Here is a 9,825-nt window from a genome sequence, read left to right as displayed (position 1 = left end):
AGAAACAGTTCCTCCTCCAGGGTTATTGTGGTTCAGCAGATTTACACACACACATGAATCAGGATGTTTCAGGAGGTTTTGTCCTCTCTTGTTCGGTAATCTGCTGCTGCGTTGTTTACTATGTAAAGCTCTGTTCTTCCTGTTTAAACAGAATCTGAGTCTCTGTTATTCTGCAGGTAGACGAAAGGACAGAGAGGAAGGAGAGAAGATGCATCAGAGAGAAAGGATGGTAGCAGGATGTTAAACAAAAAGTTTGACCAGACTCCACAAAGAGAATGTGTTAATGAGATATTTAAAATAATGAGTATAATGAGTATACCATCAAGTGTGGTTATCAATATGCAAGACTCAGTATAAGCTCTATACAGTTATGGTTAAGTATTTCGATAGTTTACCTTAGTAAAAGTACTAATGCCATTTCCAAAATACTCCAATAAAAATCCTGAGCAATCCTGTGTTTGAAGCCTCCATTGGAGTCCTTTGTTTACTTCCTGAACATAGTGACATCACAGTGTAACACTCGGCTCTATTGGCTAGCGCTTCAACACATTGTACTGTACGTGATAAGGGGCGGGACATCTCTAAGTGGTTGACCAATCACAACAGAGCCGGCCGGCTAACCAATCAGAGCAGATTGAGCTCTGGTTTCAGACAGAGGGTGAAAATAGGTACTGCATCACAGGCAGTATGAGAACAATAAAGAGCTTTTTGAACATTAAAGCATGGAGACATGTCCCAGTAGAGACACTACATACTGATATACACCTGAACATCAGCAGGAGAGGACTCTTTAAAGTAGAGACACTACATACTGATATACACCTGAACATCAGCAGGAGAGGACTCTTTAAAGTAGAGACACTACATACTGATATACACCTGAACATCAGCAGGAGAGGACTCTTTAAAGTAGAGACACTACATACTGATATACACCTGAACATCAGCAGGAGAGGACTCTTTAAAGTAGAGACACTATATACTGATATACACCTGAACATCAGCAGGAGAGGACTCTTTAAAGTAGAGACACTACATACTGATATACACCTGAACATCAGCAGGAGAGGACTCTTTAAAGTAGAGACACTACATACTGATATAAACCTGAAAATTAGCATAATAGAGCTTTATCACAAACACATGCATGGTTTTCACTGGACATGAAAGGTCATCAAACAAATTAAGTGAAGTAAAAATTACAATATGTTACTCTGAGACTAGTGGAATATACGCATACAGCTGCATAAGATTGAAATACAGAACCAAGATCAAGGAACAGTTTCATGAATTTGACTAAAAGTAGTTAGTTACTCCACATCTGTCTCTGTTTATTATCATCCAGTTGCTCAGTTTCTACCTCTCTGTTTCTGAATATAAATCAGCGCTGTGTCAACTGGCAGCTGACGGATCATCCATCATCTGATCGGATCATTAGAGGAAAATGAAAACAGAGACGAGTCCCCGAGGAATCCACTGACTCACAGCTCCGTCAGAGATTAGCAGCTATTGACATGAAGTCTCAATCAACGACATGTTTCCCTCCAACATTACGCCTTCAGATCAACACATCTCAGACTCTGAATCAACTCAAGAGTGTGAACAAGATTTAACCAGCAGACTAAATAATTTTAAATGATGATGGTTATCAATGTGCACGAACAGGAAGAATAAGGTTATTTTATTTTGCTCAGAAAAGGGAAGGATCTTTATTCACATGGGTCAAGATATTATTTTATTTTTGTCTTATTGATGCTTTATTATTTGCAACTGAGGAATTGTACTTTTGGAAAGTTTCTCTGTAATTTATATAATAATATAATAGTGTGTAATTTCCAGTTTTTTTGTAAATTTGTTTATTTTAGAGTTTTTTCTAATGTATTCTGTATTTTTATATATTTTATAGCTTTTTTTGTTGATTTTATTATATTTTAAATTCCACCTTGTATTTTAGTATCTCCTTTTAAATAGTAATTCATTTTTATTGATCTATAAAGATAATTTTCTTTGTTCAATTTGGCTATAAACATTAAAGGTCACCTATCATGCTATTTTTAGGCAATAGCATAGGTCTCAGATATATACAAATATATAAAAAACATGTCTATGAAGTGTTTTGCTCAAAATACCAAACAGATCACCCATTCTAGCCATGCCTCATATCCCTCTATTTCACTTCCTGTTTCAAAAGTGCTGATTTGGGTATAAAGCTTTAAAAAAAAGGAGGGGGCTGAGCTCATGCGGGACCCGGCAGCTACTGTTTAAACTAAATACTGCCGTGATGAAACGCCATATCATGGATTATCAAGGATTCTCTCTGAAACAGTATGGAGCTCAAAGGCTTTCTCTCTTGCCGGTTATACCACAAGGTGAGTTCCTTTTTACTTCCTGCTTCTTCACACACATGCTCTCCAGTACAGGTTAGCTCTGAGTGTTAGCGATGCTAATGTAAACACCGACCATATTTCATCCAAAACAGTCGGGCATTGTTTCTGATAGCAACTTTCTGATAGTGCCGTGGGTGTAAAGCCCGCCTACATTTCCGATATTACGTCATATCGGACGCAAATCTGGATCAGCTCCGTTGTAGCCCCGTTTTTAGAGATTTGGGTACGGAGGACAAGAGAGAGGGTTTTATTTTCTGACGCTGCACGAGTTCCCCGACACACCGGGGACACATCTTTATGTATACTAGACATCACAAAGTGCATTTTGCAAGATAAGTCCCCTTTAAATGTTGATTTATTAAACACTCTTTTTTAAAATTATATTTGAAAATAAAGCCCCTTTCAACTATTAAAATATATCTTTACTACTGATGATGTGTATTTATTTACAGTTTATGTTTGCTGCTGTTAACACAAATACATCTTTAATTTGGGATGAATAATGTTTATCTAATCCAAACCAAAGACCTTTGTTGAAGGTGGGGTTTGAGAAACCGGCTCGAGATACACTTTTTGTTATATTCCTTGGAATGCTCTTATCATCCGGATAGCAATGAATATTTTAAGTGCTTTGACAACAAATCCATAAAAAAATGTCATCTGTGGCCGGCCCGGCTAAAATAACTGGATGGCCTACCTGCCTGTCAGCCTTCCATCCAGTGGCGGCGGGCCCATAGGGTTATGGGTAGAAAGGATCCGTCTAGTATATAACTCTCGCGAGAGTTTGCAAGTCACGTGGCTGAATGTTTACGTTTGGCAGGCAGCCTTTCAGTTACGATTGTTAACATCAGTGGGCCACAGCAAATGATGGTGAGAAGCTAAACCATCTATTAATTATGTCAATTACAGGGAGTGTGATTGTTGAAATAGGGTGTTAGCGGTCTTGCTGTTCAAAGAAGAATGACAACACTGTAGATCACCAACACTGGTTTATTTTTTATTTACAGGCGAGGCAAGTCAACGTTGTCGCAGTAAAAGTCCCAAGATAGCTCCTGGTGCAATAAAAGTGTTCCCTTTCAGTGTTTTACTATTATGTCTGATGTTTCTCTATTAATATTGCTGCTGCATTAATGTGTATGTTGCATGTTACTGCTGTAGATGTGTTTCCGAGCCGCTCCGATTACAACGAGAGTTACAACGAGAACGTGACGTCATATTTACACAAGACGGATCCTTTCTAGCCATAACCGGCCCATAGGGGCGCTAGGCAGCGGTGCCGGATTCATTTCAGAAGTGGGGGGGCCAAAAAGTGTGTGTGTGTGTATGTGAAAGAAATGCTAAATCTACAGTGGTAATCAGTCCGCCAGTGCCTCCGCCAGGGCGGAGTGGTAATCACTCCGCCTCTCTGGCTACAGGAGGTAATGCAATTCATGAAACTTATTTAAAGAAATTCAAGAAATTGACATAAATTATTTATTCAACCGATGAACAATAGTTGTAATACAGTTACGAAAAGGACGAAGAGCCACTCGAACTGGCCTGGCTGGGGCGTAATATTAACTGTATAATAAAATAGGTCTTCCAATGAAACTATTGGTTAATAACACCTAACACAAGCTGTGATGTCATGTAATCAAAATCACATGACTCAAATGTCCAATCACAGGTGAGGGTGGAGGCGGAGCACCCTTCAAACAAATGTCCGACATTAGGCTAAAGCTAAAGAACATTTCCACGTGGCTAAATCTACACAATCTTCCTAGATTTTGCCGAAGTAAACCTCCCTTCGCTCACTGGCAAAGCAGAAGCTCCGGAGCACTTTTTTGAGGTCCAGGCCGTCGGTCAAATCTTTGTGGATGTGGAGGAAGAGAAGGTGATTTAAGCGGCGCTCGGACATTGTTGAACGGAGGAACGTCTTCAACCGACGGAGGCTGGAGAAGCTCCGCTCAGCTGTTTCATTTGACATTGGCACAGTCAAATACAGCCGTAGAAGTTTATCCACTTCACTGAAGAGGGATTGCGTGCCTCGTCCCTGTGCCGCCAGCATGTCGGTGATTGTGGACACCTTTGTCACCTGCATGATGGGTCTTTCAGCGGCGGAACTACTGTTGTGTGCCTGCAAAACTGCTGGAAACAGTGACAACTGGGTGGACAGCCGTTCCATGTCAATATCACCTGTGTACATGTCGACCAGATTTTGGGGGATGTTGATGCTGCCGAAACCAGGGGGACTGTTTACTGCTGTGAGGAGTACCTGCTCCATACTCATCAGCAGCTGCAGAGTGGGTTGGTTAAACCTGCGAGTCAGCTCAGAAGTGAGCAGGTCAACTACCTCAAAAAACTGGCTCCTGAAGTAGTCCTCTGGATTTTCCCACTGATGAGACGCATCCCCATCATCATAACGGCGTGGAGCGCGCCGCCTTGGAGGAAGAGCCGGGGCCTGGACCAGGTCGCTCATGTTCGTTCTTTGGGCCTCTTCAAAGATGCTGTGGAATGCCTCTGTGGACCTCAGGTTTGTGTAGTGTGTCTGGAGCATCTGCAATGCTGACTTAACTGTCTCTGCTGAGAGGTCTTTGGACTGGAGCACCCGAGCCACCTCTTCCGCAGAAGAAAACAGTGTAAGACACACTTTCAATCCGAAGAACACACTAAATTGAGTCATCAATGCCTGCAGCCCTGGTGCCTTCTTGCTTGCTTCTGTGTTCCCCCCCATTCGGATTATTTCATCCAACGTGTCGTAGACGGCTTCATAATTCGCAAGCAGGGATTTTATTGCACTGCCTCTGGCTGTCCAGCGAGTGGGGCAGAGCGGTGTGAGGCCACTGACAGTAGGAGAGGCAGCAGCTGCAGCATCCCTAATGGTATTAAAGATGGCAAGTCATTTTGGTGAGTTGTTGATGACCTCATGTATGTCGTGAACTAAACTGAAGGCACCACGTACCATGTTGCACTTTGAAGCAGCTTCCTGGAGTATGAGGTTTAAGCTGTGATTAGTGCAATGCATTGAGATTGCTTTGGGATTGATGTCTTTAAAACGTTTGGTCACACCTGACATTTGTCCCTGTAGAACAGATGCGCCATCGTAGGTTTGCCCTCTCATGTCACCAATGTCCAGGCCGCATCTCAGTAACATGTCCTTAATAGTAAGCGTTATTGATAATGCGTCAGTCTTAGGACAGTCATACATTCCTATGAAGTCTTCATGGACAACATAATCAGCTGATACCCATCGTACAGTCAGAGACAATTGTTCATGCCCGGAGCAATCGCGAGTTTCATCCACAATAACTGCATAATGTTCTGCATTGTTTTTAATTTCTGTTAATAAAGTGGTGAGAGATTCCCGATACATTTGGTTTATGAGTTCATTGATTGTCTCGTGTGATGCATATTTCCCGGTGAGCATGAAGCTTCTCAGAGTGGGGTTTTTATCAGCTACGAGTTCTACTAGCCTTTTGAAATTGCTCTCCTTATCCTCATGCCCCCTGATTGCTAGGCCCTGTCGGGTTAGAAACTGCAGACAGCGCAGCTGCTCCATCATCCCATCTCTTCTTTTTTCCTGCTCAATACGCTCCTGTTGGACAAGCTGGATGTTGACTGGTGTTTGACTGAAGAAAGCACACTTTTTTTGAACACACTCTCTGTGAACATTGGACTTTTCGTGGCTGTCCAGGAGGCTTGGGCACTTTTTCCAGTTATTACATCCGGTATTTACAAAACTGTCATCTCCACATTTTGAGAAAGTTACCAGCCGTTTGACAGCAGCAAATCTGCAAATTTCACAGAAGGCCCGTTTAGTGGTTTTACAAAGAATTAGCCACTCTCGGTTTTTGTACCATTCTGCATTAAAGTACCTTTCTCTTTGTCCAAACGATCTAGCGGTCTCCTTTTTATCAACAATTAGCTGTGCAGCTTTACCCGTCTCGATGTCGCGACAACAAGCCTCCACGCAGTCGGAACCAGCCTGTTTCGGTTCAACGAGGCCTGCGGTTTTGACAGTCTCTGCGGCCGCAGAGCTGCTGCTTTTGGGTTTATCTGGCTGCGCTGGTTCTATAGTTGAAGGTCCAGGCTCCGGAGTTGTGGTGGATGTCAGGGATGTGACATTGAAGTGGTTGAATTTAAGTTTAGTTTGACTGTATTTCATTTTCTTATGCGCTGGTTCTTCTGACATGTTTGCGAGCTAAGTTTATCTTTCTAGGTTAACGGCTGCCACACACAGAACAACGTAACAAATAAACAAATCTCAGCTTTTTTATTGGTTGTAATGTAGGCTACTTGATACATTTGAATGGTGTGACAAAGTCCTCTTTGATTGGATTAAAATGTACATATTCTTCCTGTTATGTTTGCCTGCTTTATTTTACCTAGTGCAATATTTGAACTGCTCGCATTGACCCAAAGACACATTTTGAGTTGTATACACTGTTGGAAAGAGGAGATTCCTAGCTTTCTAATGATATCAGGATTGTTGTTGTACTCCAAATATTAAGCAAAATGTCACATTATATAATGATTGCCACCGAGTCATAATTTTGAGAAAAAGACGTTCAAAGTTTCCTCTTCTCTGGAATCCATCGATCTGATTGATTATTAGCGGGGCAAATGACCAGAGTAGCTATGGAGGGAAAATATTTTCGTTTGGATTACTTGTCTGGGGTAAACTCGCAAGTGTGTCTGTGTTAAACACACAGACGAGAAACACCGGCTGTTGTTATGCCCTGTGACGTTAAATTACTCCGTTCTCCTCTTGTAATTATGCCGTTACAAGCTTTCAAAGTTGTATTTATCATCTGGATTTGCCGAAACAAGTTTAATATTCTGAAAGCCAAGACTTTGTTTATTTGAAATCAGATGAAACTGTCACGGACCCTGCCGTGTTATCTAGATTACTATACGGTTTACATTAATAATTTCAGTGAGAGGGAGGGGGAGGGGAGCTGCTGCTGCTGCTGCGCTGAGGGGGAGCCGAGTGAGAGCGAGGTGCCTGTCTTCTTCCCTTTACAAGCTTCAAAACTGTATTTATCGTTTGTTTTTGGAAATAAAAGTTTCATATTCTGAAAGCCAAGACTTTGCTTATTTAAAATCAAACAAAAAACTCGAACCCCGGAAAAATATTTTTTTACACAAATACACGTATATTTTTGAATTGATCAATAAAAGTGGGGGGGCCAATGGCCCCTTGGCCCCCCTGCTTCCGGCGCCCCTGGCGCTAGGGGTGCCACCCCCCCCTCTTCCCACATTAAAAAAAAATATATATATTTAAAAAATATTTTTTTTATTTTATTTTTAATAAACAAGGTGAATATTATATAATTATTATCAGTAAAATGAATAATCTACAATAAAATCTCGTTTAAAATTGTGTTACGATGTCTAAAGTTACTGATAAGTCATCTGTTTCCTGCCTGACCTTGCCATGTATCATTACCCTCTCTCGTCTGGGCGCTATGCACAGTGCCCAGACGAGAGTGCAGCAAGTGCAGCAGAAGCCAACTGTTGCTATCTTTAAACTATGCCGCCGAAACATAATTTCAGCCAATCAGCGTCGTCAAATCGCCCCATAAAGGGTTAAATGGGAATTAAATAATTTTAAGTAATTTTGAGTGTTCCCAAAGCCCCGGTGTTCTGCAGTTTGTGTGGGCCTACTGTACTGTTGCACAGTTTATACTGTAGAAACTATGTCCAGGACAAGGTGTTTGGAAGTTTTGGAAGATTCATAGCTAACCACACTGAAGATTATGGAGGTATTGATCAGTCTTCTCATATTTTTAAGCCTCAATTTGTCCTCCCCCCCGCCCTCTAACATCACCAGAAGTCATAAGGGCTCTTTTCTCAATTTTCTTTACAGGGGTAGCATCCCCCCGGACCCCCCTCGTATTGTTTGGTCACCATTTCCACAGTCCCACCTAAAATATTTTCCACCAGCCGCAACTGCTTCCATCAGTGCACACGAACTTATCTCGTGCCCTCAATGGTCATGTGCGCGTTCGTGTGTGTTGGAGGAGGGGCTCTGTAAGGAAGTGGCAGATTCTTTCTGGTTGTGTATTTTCAAATTCTCGAGCTGGTTTCTCCAAAATGACCTACCCCACCTTTAATGCTGAAAAATAACCTCAAATGTTCAAATCAAACTCTTGCAAAGTAACTTTTTCTAAATAAATTGTATTTATTAGCGAATTTAAAAACTCTTAACTTCGGGGAGAAGCAAAATGCCAAGGCTGGTTGCACAGAAAGGTACAATTACAATATCCATTTTATCTCTCTTAGTGGAAATAAAATAAAAAGTTCATTTCTTCAAGATCCCCTAGAGACGACTTACTGTCCCTTTCTGCATGAAACCTCTCTGCCTCGGTGGGTTTAAGAGATATTGGAGTGTATTAACCATCGAAGGCTAACATCTAGAAAGATTAAAATACGTTGCAGAGCAGTGATCGTCTCGACAGATATTTGGGACCTCCTTTTGGAAGGTTTTATGGGTGATGGTCAGCATAAAACGGTCCATTATAACAATGTGTAACAGCAAAAATCTGCGTACTTTTTTGTCCGTTTTAACCATAAAATAATTCACATTTCCCCACAGGGTCTTCTTTGAAACCGGCTGAGGACAGGCCAGCTTTATGCAGGGTTATTATGGGATGTTTCCTGTTTTCACATCAGGCCTAAGTGCTGATGTTGCCAGAGGCTTCGAGGAAGAAAAATACATACACAAAGAAACCTTTTAGAGCAACAAGAAGCTGGATGTTTGGGAGTTTAAATGTGGCAAAACAAATGATAAAATATTAAAAATCTATAATATATAATGGAGAGTTTAGATGTAAGTGGAAATAAGAGTCATGATGGTCAGACTGAGCACAGAAACTATCATTATGCAGCTGTTCTTATGGTCCTCTGCTGCCCTCTGCTGGAGATCAGGAGCATTTCTGTAACAACCTGTAACATGTTTTATTTCTATTAAAGAGGAAATATTATGCTCATTTTCAGGTTCAAATATCAAGAAGCTGACACCGAGCACAATCCTGTTTATTCACACAAATAGAACCATCCAGGGCTTTTCACAAGAATACATGTGTCTGGTGTTCAGAGAGTGAGAACAGACTGGTTTCTGCTGAATTAACACATGACATTAAAGAGTCCTCTCCTGCTGATGTTCAGGTGTATATCAGTATGTAGTGTCTCTTTAAAGAGTCCTCTCCTGCTGATGTTCAGGTGTATATCAGTATGTAGTGTCTCTTTAAAGAGTCCTCTCCTGCTGATGTTCAGGTGTATATCAGTATGTAGTGTCTCTACTTTAAAGAGTCCTCTCCTGCTGATGTTCAGGTGTATATCAGTATGTAGTGTCTCTACTTTAAAGAGTCCTCTCCTGCTGATGTTCAGGTGTATATCAGTATGTAGTGTCTCTACTTTAAAGAGTCCTCTCCTGCTGAAGTTCAGGTGTATATCA

This window comes from Notothenia rossii (genome assembly GCF_949606895.1).
Source record: "Notothenia rossii genome assembly, chromosome: 8".
NCBI lineage: Eukaryota > Metazoa > Chordata > Actinopteri > Perciformes > Nototheniidae > Notothenia > Notothenia rossii.
Note: the sequence above shows the minus strand (reverse complement) of the source record.